Source organism: Homarus americanus, unplaced genomic scaffold (genome assembly GCF_018991925.1).
Source record: "Homarus americanus isolate GMGI-L3 unplaced genomic scaffold, GMGI_Hamer_2.0 scaffold11022, whole genome shotgun sequence".
NCBI classification, from domain to species: Eukaryota; Metazoa; Arthropoda; class Malacostraca; order Decapoda; family Nephropidae; genus Homarus; species Homarus americanus.
In genome coordinates, this window is record NW_024737068.1 from 5,491,204 (window position 1) to 5,507,773 (window position 16,570).

A 16,570-nucleotide genomic window follows, 5' to 3' on the forward strand; every position below is an offset into this window, starting at 1 on the left:
ATAGCTTAATTGAACTTGGTAAAGAATTGGCCCACTGATTATATTAGGGAAGTGGTGGCGTGTTGGAAGTGTAGTGGAGTATTGAAGTGGTGGTGTGAGGAGGCAGTTACGAAGTGATCGGGGAGTGGTATAGTGTTGGAGAAGTGATGGAGTGTTGGGGAAATGATGTTTTGGGGTATTGATAGAGCGATGGAGAGTTAGTGGAACGCTGTGGTAGTGATGGAGTGTATCAGGTGAGAGTGGAGGTTGGAGAAGACAGGAAGGTTTACGGAGCAGTATGAAGAGGCGGACTAGGAGAGACTACAAGGTAAACACTCGTTCCAAAAAGCATCCTTACCATTTTGTGTTCGACAATATGAGACAACGGACGAAGGATTTTGACAACCCTACAGATATAAAAAAAATCGCAGTGTTCATTTTTAAATTCATTGGTCGGACCCCTCCTTAAAGATACTTTTTGGGGTGAGGGGATTTTTTCCTACGAGTACATTCAGCATTAGACTCGAAATCCATCAACATAATATACGAACTACCATTCCTGTACCGCAAGTGACTGAGGCTACCAAGAATACGTGAATAAATTTTCTTGAACATGTAGAGAGAAAGAGGTAGGGCTAACCATGCCTGAAGTCCCGGGGCGAGGCGAGACGTGCAAACAGTATATCATTACATTATATTTCAGAACCCTTAAAATATTTAAAATTCATCTGAGAATGGTTGGTTTTGACGGGTTAAAAGCTGTTTCTATTGACCTTTCTGTTTCTTGTTTTTTTTTCTCAATGAAAGTTGAGAATAGAAATGTTTACAGCAGGTTACAGTGAGGGAGGCTGTGTAGGATAGATGCACCACCTGTTTGTATTAAATAAAAACACTAACTCGACTTCAGTACCAAAAATCAAAGTGTGTTACTCTATCGCTCATTATCTATTTAGAATTCTGCTGGTCAATTGTGGTCAGGGAAAACTGCTACATCAGCGGTTCTCAACCTTGTTTGCCCCATGCACCCCTTTCACCATATATCAGAATGTCATTCCCCCCTCCTTTCCAAGATTGTCTGCCTCAAAAAGTGCATTCCAAATAATATGCATATAATACTGAAAAACCTTTATTTTTTCCATATTAGTACATATACATTTACAATTTTACATGGATTATTTTTATAGTGGAGTTTTACAAATTAAATGCCAATTGAAAATGTTGATGGATTTATAAAACTTGAATAAAAGTAAAATAGTTTTTTTTTTATTTATAATGAATTACTTAACAGACCAAACTGAAGCATAATGCAATAAACAAAAAGTTCAATAGAATACCAGGATATTGTAAATTTGTAATTAATTTTATTCAGATGAAGATTACAGTCAATGAGAAACCTGTGATTGTTTTTTCTTCGCCAATTCTGGGATATGCGGAGGAGTGCTTGAAAGGGCACAACGCAGGTCATTTTCTACCTCTAATCTACTACGTTGCTTCGTTTTAATTTGCAACAGAGTTGAAAAGCCTGACTCACAAAGATATGTCGACACAAACGGAAGCAATGCACGGATAGCTCTTTCTGCCACTTTTGGGTAGGAATCGCACATCAAGGGCCAAAATTCTGTGATTGATTTCTCATCGAACATATCTCTTGCTCCAGAATCAGTTTCCCCCCCCTGAAAACCTGAATTCCCCCCCTGGGGGGAATTCCCCCCTGGTTGAGAACCACTGTGCTACATACTATACACTACATCCACCATTGATCACAGAGATTGGTGACGAACATGATATTAAACCGAATTGACGTGGTTTCACGTTTCGTCTCACCCCATGAAAAACCCGCCCTCCTAGCTCCACCCTACCACTACCACCCCCTTTCACTGCATCACCCTACCACCATCACCACCACCCCTCCATAGCATCACCCTATCACCACCTCTTTCTCAGCCTCGCCTACCACATTTCCCCGTCCATTCTACCTCACACCTCCCCCCTTGTCCGACCATCATAACTGAGCAAGTGACGGAATTCCTATCAAGCTTTCAGAGAGATTTTGAATATTCCTCCTAATGTAGTGAATAGTTCAAGTGTCTGGCTTGGCTCTGAGTTAAGCATATCCTTGGGGTGACTTCTAATTATTAAATGGAGTGTGGGTGGGTATTAATAGTTCTTGTGACGCCTCTTAGTCTGCCAGTAACAAAGGGAAATAACTAATAGCACCTTACCCCTGATCTAAATGACCAGCTCGTGTGTGGAAAATATAAATGAATGAATACATTTTACGTTTTCCTGTTTGTTTCTTTTTCTAAATAAAACAAAGGTATTAATATAAGACACATAATTGACACGTAAAATACATGAAATTTAATGTATATATTTTCAGATTTTCAAGAAGCTGATGGCAATAAATACTTAACATGAGGGGAATACAAAAGTTGTTCCTATTTGGTAAAAACATCAGTTGTTTTTTAATCCTCATCTTGCGATCAACGTATTTAGCGCAACATATTTTATATATTTTCACTCTTCCTCAGAGTATATGGCGTGGAGCTTCCCTTGACTCTACCATTTATGAGTGATAGATAAATCTGAACCCACATGAGGAGTTTTGTATGACGTAGATCCTATGTAATTAATTTGAGCGCCGGTACGCAAAGCGAAATTCTGGAGATAACATAACGCACTGTGGCTGGTGAATTAACATACGGAAAGGAAGTAAAACGTCACACAACTGCCCCAGAGGCAGTAGACAAAGTGCCCCACTACCACACCTGCCCCACAGATGGCATGCATATACCTACAAATTAAAGAAAATGTGTCAAATGGTTATTAACATAAGATCATCTAAATTAAATATTTCTGTATAGAAAAATGTGCCCGGCAATAAACATATATTTTCTGTTATTTATTTATTTTTTATAATATTAAAAACAATATATAATTTTACTCTAGTCTTATATTTCAGGCTAATGAGGTTTACTTTGAAGTTTCAGCATTGGCTTTCAAACAAACAAACAAGAAAAACTATGTTATTGCCACAGTACAACAGTTTTAACTAAAGACCAACAATCTGCTCTTATGTCAACTGTAATGTGTCATTTCTGTACGGTGGCGGCAGTTTATAGCGAAGACACAGTAATAAACATTGTGGATAGGATTACTGCGGCAGAATCACGCACAGCATAAGTTGGTCACGGTCAAAATAAGCATAAATCTGACTGTCACAACTTCTCACGTACTAGAACTCGTAGACTTAAACGTACTCCTTCTACAGTCAGAATACTTAGGCGTCCCTGTGTAAAATTCAGGGAGGGATACAAGCCCTGCCCAAATTACTTTCTATGGCTATTGTCTTTATCAGCGAACAACCAAAAAATATTACAAATGAAACAAGACATGTACTAAAAATATCAAATAACGAGCAATGTAGGCAAAACGAGAACAACAAAAACTAAGACACAGTCACACGGGAGGCATAAAATTCCTCTTTCAACAAATAATTCTGGAAAAAGAAATTACAGTATCTTTGACCATAGAGCAAAACTGGTACATCGAGTATCAAGAAGGTCCACTCTCTAACTCATTATTGTACACTGTTACTGAACCCAAACATCCCACTGGCTCCGATATTGTATTGGATGAGTGGAAGTTGTATCCTTACAGACAGTGTCAGCTGCATAGAAATATAATACAATATAAATACAGGATTTCTAATATTATTTTACAAGTGTGTGAGTTTAAACAAAAACCTGATACATACAGTGTTATCCACCCCGTGACATCCTGTATATTGTGCCATCTGCTGACACTGAATAAAGCTTCCATCATCTGTTTCTCTCGTATTTTTATATTATATAAATCAAGTTATTTCGTGTTAATGAATGATTCCTTGTGTTGTTTTCCATGAGAGTGATGAATATTCTTCCCATTTCTTCGGTCCCTTTCTGCTCCCTTTCTATCGCTTTGATTTTCTGTTCCACGTTTCATTGGACATAATAATATTACGGCCACGAGATTACATTGATGTTAAAATTCGCCAGTGAGTGAGAGACGAGGTGAGGGAAAGTGTGTTGGCCAGTGTCTTCCATCGTCGGAGGAATGTGAGTGCCTCTCTTTTATTTTTTTCCGTGTAAATTTCTCTTCAATATGATATGAAATTATACAGTAAATCACTCATACACATACAGACACCACCTTCAAGGAAAAAAATTAAGTTGATAAGGTAAACAACTAACCCTCCCCCTCCTCCCCCTCTCTAAAAAGAATGATATAAGTTTAAATAAAAAAGAGAGAGTGTGAGGACAGTATATAGTACCTTCCTGTTTGTAGCTGTTGAACGCGTGAAACATGGACACAGGGAAGGGCGAGTGAGTGAATCCATTTTGACCGGCACACACAGACGGCTTGGTAGTTTTGCAATATATATATAATCTCTATATCTTTTATATAACATCAAAAACTAATAAAATATAAGCTTGAGTTATGTTTAAGTAAGAAAACTATCCTGGAATAGCATCACATTGATATATGAGGTTCAATTTATAATGATTTTTGTAACTCTAGATTAAGCAGATTGTGGTATTTTTGTGTTTTGTTTATGTATACTGACAGGATATACAGTTTATTCAAGTTGTTCAGTACATATTACTTGTGTGTGTGTGTGTGTGTGTGTGTGTGTGTGTGTGTGTGTGTGTGTGTGTGTGTGTGTGTGTGTGTGTGTGTGTGTGTGTGTGAATGATTCATAAAAACATAGAGGGAGAATCACAAGTTTACAAGAAGGAAGTAAATATGACGAGAAACTAGAGTCAATAAAAAGCATAATAGTGAGTAAGACAAGCAATGGTTCACTGTAGAGGAAAGAGGGAGTGAAAGGAGGCTGGGGAACAACTGATGAGTGAAAGGCTGAGATATCCTTCTTGAGTCAGGGAGGAACATAAACTGTAAAACTAAGAGAAAAAAAAAGACATGTTAGGAAGATATGAGATAGACTTAAGAATAACTAAGGCTTTAGTAAATAGAATCACTGTAAAATGGTGAGGAAAGCAAGTAAAAAAATAAGATCAAATGAATGACGAATGCATAACTTATACATATCAAAAGAAAGAGTTCCTCATAAATAACTAATGTTGTTAAATATATCAGGGAAGACAAATAGCAGTCATTATGCTGAAATTTGAGGCTCATGCAGAGACTATGTTAGATCAAGTACCTTCATTACTGTAAAAAACGTTTATTCTACCGTCTACAATATGCTGTGTCTACGCTGCACTATGTAACCTAGTTTCACTTTCATGTATAAATATTTCTACAGCATATTCTTTTCACTTCTTTAAGATATATTCTCCTCTCCCATTCAGTGTTTTTAAGAGAATTCCGGCAAATTGTGTTTAATGTTACCGTCATTAGTTCTTACTTTTCATCGACGTCACACAAATTAACCTGTTCCGGAGTTTGCCTCACAGTGTCTAGTGACGCGTCTTCATCCCCCATGGCAACTTCCTCGAGTAGAGTCACTTGAGAGTGAAACCTTATTAACACACCTCACCAGTTCTCTTCTCTGCTTCTCGACGATTTCTCAGGATAATATTCTTTCTAAAACTCACAATTAATTTTGCTGCCATTTGCATTGTACATACATAATGGATGTGATTATTTCAGGAGGTCATTTTCTCCAAATTATATCATCGTACCCTAAATCATTTCAAGACTGACTCACTCATATCCCATAATTTAGTCTTATGTTTCATTGCTAAATACTACCACCACTACTTATCTTGTTGCTACTCTTTTAGACACTCATGACTTTACTCCCTTCACTTGTCCCTGCAGGTTTGTTTCACAGAGTATAAAGGTGTTCGGGTTCCTCTTACTCATCACACTTTAAATTACATTTCTCATTATTCTAATTATATTCACACACTTTAGAACATTCCAGTCTTATTAAAAACTCTGGGGAGCTTAAATCAAAACAAAAATAAACAAAAGTTCTCTTACACAGAAAAATTCAAAATTTGCTTGCTATAAATTTTATCAGAGATATAATGGTATTATCTGAATGAATGTTTGTGTGTATGCTCGAATATATATTCACATTTGTGGAAGTGTAGTTACTGTTATAAAGTGTATTGTTCCAGAACTTCTTACGAAAATAGTCAGCCTAGATTATGTAGTCAATAATATATAAAATAAGACAGAGTAAAATCGTTAATATCATCAGATTTTAGCAACACTAACAACATTATAATACTCAGTTTGTACAAGGTGATCAGTGTATGCGGAACTTTTTTTGTGGAGCAGCAACAGCAGTCGGAGGTTTTCTCTTTGAGGTGCTTGCGGCGCCTCCTTGTGTATGAGAGTGAATTAAGTGCAAATAAAAAAACTAATGTGGACATGTATTAATGCTCTCTGAGAATGAGGTACAGGACGCCGCATTGTGTGTTGGTTCTGTTATAAACATGTTGACTATATCTATTCTAGCTTAAGTGTTTATCAGTAATAATCTGAAAGAACTTAATTTTTTGGCCTCACCTAAGAATTGTAGTTCTAATTACAAAAGCCCAAGTATGAAGGTAAAGTTTTTTCTCTCGGGAAGAACATGAAATTAGACTTTTTTTTTTTAAGTTGCAGGTTTGAGATTTCCTGCCGTCAACTCCTGGGTCATTACGGCCAGAGCAAACATGTTTCTTCAGCTTGTGTTGCTTTCGGACTCATCTTGCTGGTGATGTGGATGTTGTCTGGTGTTCTCCAGATTACTGACCGGCGCTTGGCGTTAATTAATTGACCCAAAGCAAATCTTTACTTTTTTAGATATTAGTGATGAAACATAGTTATTATCAAGGGAGGATGTAGAGATAGTATGATTGAACTAGTGACATTAGGGAAGGCTTTTGTGAATTGTGGTGATAAAATAAAAACAAAGACAAATAAAGACCTAATGTTTTAATGGGAAATAAATATATTTAAAAACAAAACGATTACCACTACCCAAACCAAGGCTTTCCGTTTGACAGACAAATATAGTTTAGTGGTAATGTTGTTATGTATTGAATAAGTAACTTGATCCTTTAAAGAGCTCACAATGATACTAAAGGAAATAAACACATATTCGCAACTTCAATATTAATTTAATTGTGCTGTAAATAAAGAAAAACATCACTTGGCATGTTAGTGACGAAATATCTTATTACATCACTGATAATGATTCACGTCTGACTCTCGTGTAGTTCTCGAATCAAAATCCAGGCAATAAAGATTTTAATGAAGAATTGATCCCTCTAGAGACCTAACTTAACCTAACCTAACCCAACCTAACCTAACCCAACAAGACTCTCTCTAAGGTCCAGTACATTGAGATATATATTCCGCAAATTCATTTTCTACATTTTTTGGGTATAAATTTAGTGTTATTTAAAACAAACTCATTCAATGAAGTGTCAATGTGGTTTCAAAATTATCTCGTCATATAAATCAATTGGATGGAAAAAAATTACTTATTGGGTGTGTGTGTGTAGGCAAATGGTAATACAAAACTGGTTACAATAAAAATCATTATACGTGAAATGTCGAAATGGTCTTTGGCCTTAGTGATTCCTAAAACAAAATATGCCTAAAATTATTATTATTATTATTATTATTATTATTATTATTATTATTATTATTATTATTATTATTATTATTATTATTATTATTATTATTATTATTATTATTATTATTATTATTATTAATTATATAAACTGCTCGGCATTCTAACACGACAGAGATTAATACATTATACGCTTAAGTCAATTTTGAAGTCAGGAATTATATCTTTATATACAAATCCGACGGGAAATTCTTTTTATATCAGAACCTGGCACATCCTGTTAGACATATATACATAAGGAGCTTTACCTGTGTATGTCTCTAGGTGAGGTAATTACTCATGGTGTGTTGTAGTACCTGGGGCGAGGCAGGAAATATTTACTCTTCTTCTCAGCGGTGATAATCCTCAGACAATCTCTCGGCCTTTGTCACTTGCATCTACTCGTTTTTAATTGTGTTTTATATAAACATTTTTGTTCTAGAGTTTAGTCACTTTGTCTTCATGTTTTATTCAGTATTCTTGTGACGTCAGTGAGTTTACAGTATATATTCTTTTACTGTAAGTCCTCGTTCTGTTTTTAAACCTCACGTGAAGTCAGAGTTTTTATTCATTGTCGTATGGACAATTTCTCAATAATGAAGGAGTCGCCATCTTAAACTGAGTGACGGTCACTTCCTGATCCCGAGCGCTACCTGAGACTACTAGTGTGAAGCTTAATTCCTCCTGAAACCCACCGTCCTTACTTGCAAGACATAACATTATCCACCTCCCTCTTCCTCACAACCACGTGCAAGAGAACTCAAATAAGAACAACTAAAATGAAGAAACGAAGGAAGATGATAAAAGAGAAATATAGAAAGTGATAAAGAGAGGAAGAGAATGATGTAAATTGTACAAGTAAACCAGTTTTGGGTGTGTGGGTGTAATAATATGTAAAGTGGTCATTTATATATTAACTGGGTGCCTTCCGTGTCAACCCTATTAGTACTGGCACTGTATAATGGATGCGGGAATTGGATTTACATATTCAGCTGGACTATAATGAAGATATATAATGCAAAACAGATTTATACAGATTGCTATATTCTACTGACATTTTATACGTCTAGGAAAAGTATAATGAAGATTTATGCAGCTAGTTAGATTATTAAGGATATTTATTCAATAATATTAAAGATATTGAGGCACTCTTCGTACGTTGTATATATATGAAACAACAACAACAATAACAAAACAACAACAAGAACATCAACGTGAAAACAAATCACACAGAGGCGAGAGTTTCTTCCTCTATTCGTCTCTTTCTTTTCCTCTGTATCCAAGTGAGTTTTCTTCCCCAACTTTGCCAGTCAACAAAACTAACTACGACAGAGGCGGGTCGAGGTGACATACTTGTCAAAACCAGCAGAGAGTGTTCCCCGGGACGTATGTTTGTCCTCAACTCCAGGGTCACCAAGACAAACTTCATGTACCGTTGTCCTTCATAGTCTTAACCGGCAGGAGAAGTTTTCCATCAAGTAGTGTTGTAAATGTTACTTGACTAAAGCATATATTTATCGTCTCGTGTGGCACTAGACGGAAGGATTGTACCGCAGACACTAAGAGGTGTGGTAGAGTGTGGTCATACCTAGTGTACAGCGGTGTTAGTCGACAAAAAAAAATATTCTGGTAATCTCAAACTTTTAATTAATCATACTTATGTGGACGACGCATTTTTTAATCTTCAGATCACCAGACCAACTACAAATATTTTTTAAGCTACATTAATAAGAAATTTACGTGTGAACCAGAGAAGAACAACAGTTTTACCTTTCCTTGATGTTCATGGCCATCGTCACCAAAATAGCTGTCTCTCTCTTTATACACAAAACCTATTTTCCATGGGGTGACTACAAAATGTTCATCATTTTTCCTTATTAATTACAAACGTAGTCTAGTTTTAGTTCCACACGACCCCAGACAATACAGTATCAGTAAATTAGGACACTTCTACATGCAGACACGTGACATGAATCATGCCCTGATGCCTAGGGTGCAATCCATTTCGAATTTTTCTTTGATATTGATATAATCCAAACTCTTGCAATTTATGACCATCGCCACTCAGGGGAGGCATCCCTCACACTTCATCACAACAGCTGGGACGCCAATGTTGTCTAGAAATGTGTTCAGTTGGTATATCATTTTCCGTACAATTTCGCCTTAATAGATCAGATAATATGTAACAAGTTAATAATTTGTCCTAGTATTATCGCATCTAAGATTGTGTCTACTTATCTGTGGTCTGTACACACCCTGAAGTAGCCCAAGATGAGTCCAGAGTTAGTGTGATCAGTAACACTCAAATATATTGTCCTGCATAATGATTCATTTTGTATTAATTTAAAGTTCAGCAAACATTTTATTGTGACGGTTTTTCTAAACGGTTTCTCCTAAATTATGTTTAATTTTGGCATTAAACACTGCCTCTAGAATGAATGACTTTTATAAACAAAGCTACTTGATAAAATAATTATGGTAAATACTGACGTCACGGGTAGTACACGATGTTACGAAACAGAATATTATGCTGATATTATATATTTCATCAACTCATCATAAACAGTCACTCAAGAAGGCGCCACTCGGCTCCTCTGTAACTCTGCGTTAGTCTCGCGTGGAATTGGATACACTTATTCATGTCTCCCATACTGGTCCATTTGGACCCACACACTACCAACTGAACTGCACAGTCGGGAGCAACACTGTGATTGGATCGTTACCAATGAAATCCGATTAGGTGAGATGAAATATGTCCCAACCTGGAGATGCTTTGGTCCCTTAAGAAGAGGGTTCGTCTAATCCCCACAACGGGATCCGTAGCAAGAGAGCCTTCTGTTACAAGTTTTTATATTGAATTGAACGGACCACTGGACACTTCTGCAGCGACTTGCATTCTGTCCGACTGACACAAAATATATTTGATATCACGGGAGGTGAGAGGAGAAGGCTATGCTGCATTCCATGTTAAGAGGATTGTGGAGCATAAAGCGAGGAGTCTGTGACATAGGGAAAAGGTCTGGCAGAGGACTGTGGCCACAGAAAAGCGGCGAGAGAATTTAAGTAGACAAGAGTGGTTACTTGGTATTGTGTGATGTACACCCACGAGGTGCTGTATCTCTCTGTGCTGACCTCAGGGATGGTAAGACTTAGGGACGGTACTAAGTTATGTTTTCGTGCGGTTGGTGTGGGATTGCTTGGCTGATACCTCAGATGTGGCATACGGCTTTGAAGTAACACACACACACACACACACACACACACACACACACACACACACATTGCTACGCATTTCTAAGTAAAGTTGAAACAAATGTCACTGAAGTTTTAGACCTAACTCATAACATAATTTGCAAATGTTTCATGCAATGATATTTTTTAATCTCGCTTAGCTTTAATATCACATGTCATCTTGAGTATATTTAGTTTCCTCTAATTATTATTGTGGTTTTCGAAATTCTCGGTTGACTGATGGTTTCCTATCTCTTGTACAGTCGGGCACAAAAGTTCGCTCCCCGTCGTAAAATTGAGCCACGTGAATGAGTCTCCGAACTGACTTACCCTGACTGTTGTGTCTCATTTGGGGTCGATACTGCTTCATTTTGGACGGTAGAAAACTTTTGACCCCGAGTGTACAGGTACATATATGTTCTTCCTCTTGTCGAGACCTTTGTGAATCAATTAGTGTTGCCTTTGTTTGTTTATTTCCTATCTTGAAATTAGAAGATTTTTGCAGGTACATATTTTCTACTTTCTAGATAACTTCCTTTTTTTTATTCCGTCAGTACTATCCGCTAGTATATGATGACTCATATTCTTAAATCAACAGTAATATCAACACAGATCACTATCCCAATGTCCCTGAATTCATGCTTTCACTTAACTTTCCTGAATGTTTTTTTTTTTTACAGAGGTTAGGAAGTTTAAATCTAAGGGAAATTCAGGTCCCACGGATTCAAACATGTAAACATATTATTGACGCCAAAAAAAATTTCTTTCAATACTCTGTAATGATGCACCAAATTCTAATTTTAGACAACTGGTTCAACTTCTGAAGGTAACATCCTCTTCACCCCAGCCTATACACAGATTCGAGGTCACATGACAGACTTTTTTAACTCATTAGCATAAAGTTGAAAATCGTAGGAGCAAAATACCAAAGTTCTCCCATTTCTTGCTCGGTGTAACAGCTCTTAACGGTAAATACCACAGTTCCCTAATTTGAGCGAAAATAGATGGAATTATCCTTACATAATCACCAGTAGTAAGTTCTGCCTTTTGGAAAGTCAACATTTTATGTGTCAAATATAATTACTTTACGATTATTAATAAAAAACTAAAACGGTTTCATATCTGTTCATGTATGAATTTAAGTGAAGGATTAAAATATAAATTAAGTATGCTACCTATAAACCAATACTACCAACTGGTTTAAAAGTATTATATGACGCAGCTTTAAAGGCAGTTCCAGAAAGAGGAGTTTCAAAAATATTCCAAGTTATGAAAGCATCACCAGAATACGCCTCCCAAGATGAAGTAAGGAGACAACACTCATTTGGATTAATAAGTTCAGGTATGCTGACCAAAACAACAGTCTCATTACTTGATTGTCTCACCTCTTACGTCTAATAGCCTGGTTTTAGTAAACTATTTCTGACATAAGTGCTCGAGTTAGTAGTTCACTGCCTATCACTTTTTTTTAAATATTCCTATAAAAAAACATTAACACAGAGGAAATTATTGGAGTATAACTAGTAATGGAAGACTCTTAATCCACCATCTACAGAATATTGCTATTAACGAAATCATCATCTCTGTTCTTGCCTTCATCGGTCCTTGCATCTTCTTGCATTTCTAATTATTTAAATAAAAAATTAAATAAATACGTCAAAGTACCTATGAATAAGTTATGCTTTATAAAAATTGTTTCACCCTTTTTCTCATATTTCATTTTATGATGCGAATTTTGTTTGAATCATCAACGTGTTCTGTTATAACCTTCATTCATCTTGGCTTCACCCCTCTGAGCAGTGGTTCCCTCCGGCCGGCCCATAAACCTTACCACATCAATTAGTAAACGACATCTTGCTGACTCTAACAACCAAATCTCATCCGCTTGATGTCTCCCGCCTCGCCTTATTCTCCTGGGCTGCTCCTGTAAGCTAGGGATAACCACACCAAGTCTGTATTGCTGTTGATAGAAGTGATAACAAGTCTACCGTTGTCTTATCGTTGTGTTCCTACTGATGGCGAGTATTCTGTGTTTATTTGTTGTTTACAGGTGTGTTAATAGGTATGTTTTTTGTTGTTGTTTTTTGACGGCCTTGTTTCTATTAAATGTTACTCTACCATTGAAAATTTTGGGTCCCTTGGCATATCCTTTCATTACCTATCTTTACCCAAGCCTACCCCGCATTATCCCACACTACTCCTAACTATCCCCCACTATCCGCACTACCCTTACAATCTCTTACTATCCCTTACTAGTCCGCACTTCCCAGCACTATCCTGAACTATCCTGAACTATCCTACAATACCTCCACTGTCCCGTACTACCAGCCAATGACCCACACTACCCTTCACTCTCTCGTTTCCTTCCACACTCTTACATTGACCCATCTCTTATGCCGTACTGTTGTCCAAACCATAATATGAAGCAGCACACTTCATCATAGGACAAGACTATCTTATCTTCTATCGCTATAAACTAAACTCGTTACTCAAATAATCCAAGACAAATTTAATGACTGATGATTCAAATAATATATTTAAGAAAATAATGGGAAAGGTATACAATATAAATGGGTAGTGTTACATTAAAACGCAAAATATCTCGTTCTTCATTCATCTAAGCTAGGCTAAGCTAAGCTAAGCTAATCTAAGTTAAGCTAAACTAACCTAACCTAACCTAACCTAGTGTAATACATACTATCTTACCCCAAGCATAAATATCAAAGGCTGGTCTAAATTCTCAGAGTCTAGTCTTACCAATATTGAGAGAAGAGGAGAAGACAGGCAGCCAGGCAGATATGATACAAACGGTTCCATTATGTTGAACCACAAAACTGGACTAAGTGATTCCCCAATAATTGCAATATTGAAGGAATACGACATTAGTTACAAAACACCGCAAGAGCCCGTATCATCATTGGGTATGACTTATCCACTACCTCCTAAGATGTCCCCACACACAACGCTTCCGTGACGCCTGTTGGACCACCACTCCACGACCCCCTGACGGAGACACGATGATCCTCCCCATACTGGCCAGATATTATGTAAATAATATTGATTATGTGTTAAAAGAATATCCTTCCTTCCTTAGGCTTTAGTAAGCCCCTTTATAATATTTATACTGTATATACTTGTCATACCTGCCAGATGCTTCTGGTGTCATTGTACAGGGGTACCTAGTGACAGCACTAGGATCCCGCTTCCTCTATCAAGGAATAAACAATTGAAATTGAAAAAAATTGAACACCGCAAGAGGATATTACTTCATCTGGTCTCCTGGTGATTAGGTTCGGTTAGGTTAGGTTCGCTGGCCCTCACGACGATCTATTTGGAATAATGCTGAGAGGAAGATATGCTGGCGGCAATTTTCTCAGACACGACAGTCCCGGAAGACATAAAGGGAGACGACAGACATTACCTCAAATGATGTTGCAGATTAATGACGCCGCTAACTCGAACATTTTGATGCCGGGAGCCATTAGTAAAGGACGTTGGTTTGGACGCTGTTGTGGAAGGTTAGTCTCGAATAACCATGTTGTTAGTTGGGATATATATATTGGATAGTATTGATAATTAGGAGACTTAAATAATATAAGGATAACTTAAATAAGGCTGATAAAGAGAGGGTTTAATTAGATGAACTTTGATGATAGATAAACGCTCGTTGAGATCTTTTGGTCAAACACAACATCAGACATTTAGAACCGTTCATTATAAAAAGAATCAACATAAGAATTATTGAGTAAAACTTAACACAATATAATGTCCCAAAAAAACTATATACCACTATCAATATCAACTCAACAACGGCCGCCGAATTGTTTCAGAACACATTTTTTTTATATACAATTAGACAAGCAATTATATACTCTTATTTGAACTATTATAAAGGTACAATATTTAATTACTCGACTTTAGATGTGTAATTTCTTTAATAGCATTTTTATTATATATATATATATATTTTTAACAAGCAAATTACTATTGACAAAACTGATCAACAATTTAATAACTTATACTTTACTTTAATCACTTTCTCTCTTGGTCATTTTAGTTAATACAACCTATATATTTGCATGATATCCTGTAACGTATGAGTGTTGATGAATCTAACTGTTAATTTCGGAAGTTTAATATCTCCAGGAAATATTGTACTGACAAAGTCTAGTTCAGTCAAAACACATACGTTAATATCACCGTTTTCTTGATACCTTAAGTTATCTACTGGACTTTGACACGCAAATCTCATTTCATTTTTATCTACGAAATTCATTAGGTTATTTACAAATCCCAAAGTATTATTGAAGTATTATAGCTGTTCTAATCTGTGTGTACTACTGTCTGGTAACCTGTGGTGTGAGGGATGGTGCACCAGATCAGTGTGTTGGGTGGTACCTCTTGATGCTTTTATGTCATTCTCGAACACATGAAAGTTTTACCATTTTATCATATTTGTTACAGAAAGAACTAGTAATTAAAACATATCTTGTTGGGTCCAGATAACATTAATATTTATATTTCAACAAAAGTATTGCATGTATGCCACGGAAATTTGAATTGTATTTCGTCCTCTGACCAGAGGAATTTTATTGCGGCATATATGAAATTCCATACAGTACTGCAGTGGAAAATATAAATCGGGGCTCAGTGTTCAGGTATCTTAAAACGGATGAGTATAATATTTCTCGGTACAATTTAATGAAATAAGAAAATAGATGAAAATAGTTGTAGATCAACACAATATTTAATATATATATATATATATATATATATATATATATATATATATATATATATATATATATATATATATATATATATATATATATATATATATATATATATATATATATATATGCTGATAACCACAAGGAAACAGACTGGCTCTCCCTTGAAGATGTGAATTACACGAAAGCGCTTGGGACCTTCGTGTTTTCTTGTTTCCTTGTGGTTATCAGCATATATATATACTTGTATGTGCAGTATTATGGTATTATGATGAGAGCTTTTAGTTGTATAGGTCACTTTAATTTGTTAAATATAAGAAAATCCCCGGCATGTTAGTGAGTGACCAACACTCGCTAATAATAAAATCATAAGAGCATCACTTGAACAGTAAGGTACTGTACCATTTGGCTACGGCTAAAAACGGAATTATTAGTAGTGCATTTAAAAATTAAATAAAGTCACTACTACGGTGAGTCATAAGAGACAATAAATGTTCAAAGGAAGCAGCTGTAAAGATTAAGATTAGGAGAACTGATTTTGTTGTGTTCATATAAAAAGGTTAAGTTTACGTATAATCATTATAACTGAGTCTTCTTTAAAGTTATTTGGGTAAATTTAAAGAAACAAGACTATTTCATCACAGGTAAAAAAACATCTTTCTTACCTTAGTTGTTATTAATACCTGTAAATGTGAATCCTAAATACTGTATACGAGAACACGAGAAATAATATACAAAACATCAAAGGTCGACATGCTTTATGTTGCATTAGGACTTGGTAGAAATATAGAAACAACAGAGCAATGGCAGACCAACACGGAGTTCAAGAAAATGTGAGAAAATGTGAAAATCATTGAAAATTGGTGATAAATAAGGGAATAAGTCGAGGGTTTTCATGTGTAGCGGTACTGAATCATGCTGAAGACACGGGTGGTATGTGTGTGTGTGTGTGTGTGTGTGTGTGTGTGTGTGTGTGTGTGTGTTATGGTTCGACGAGGATCTTAGGCCAACA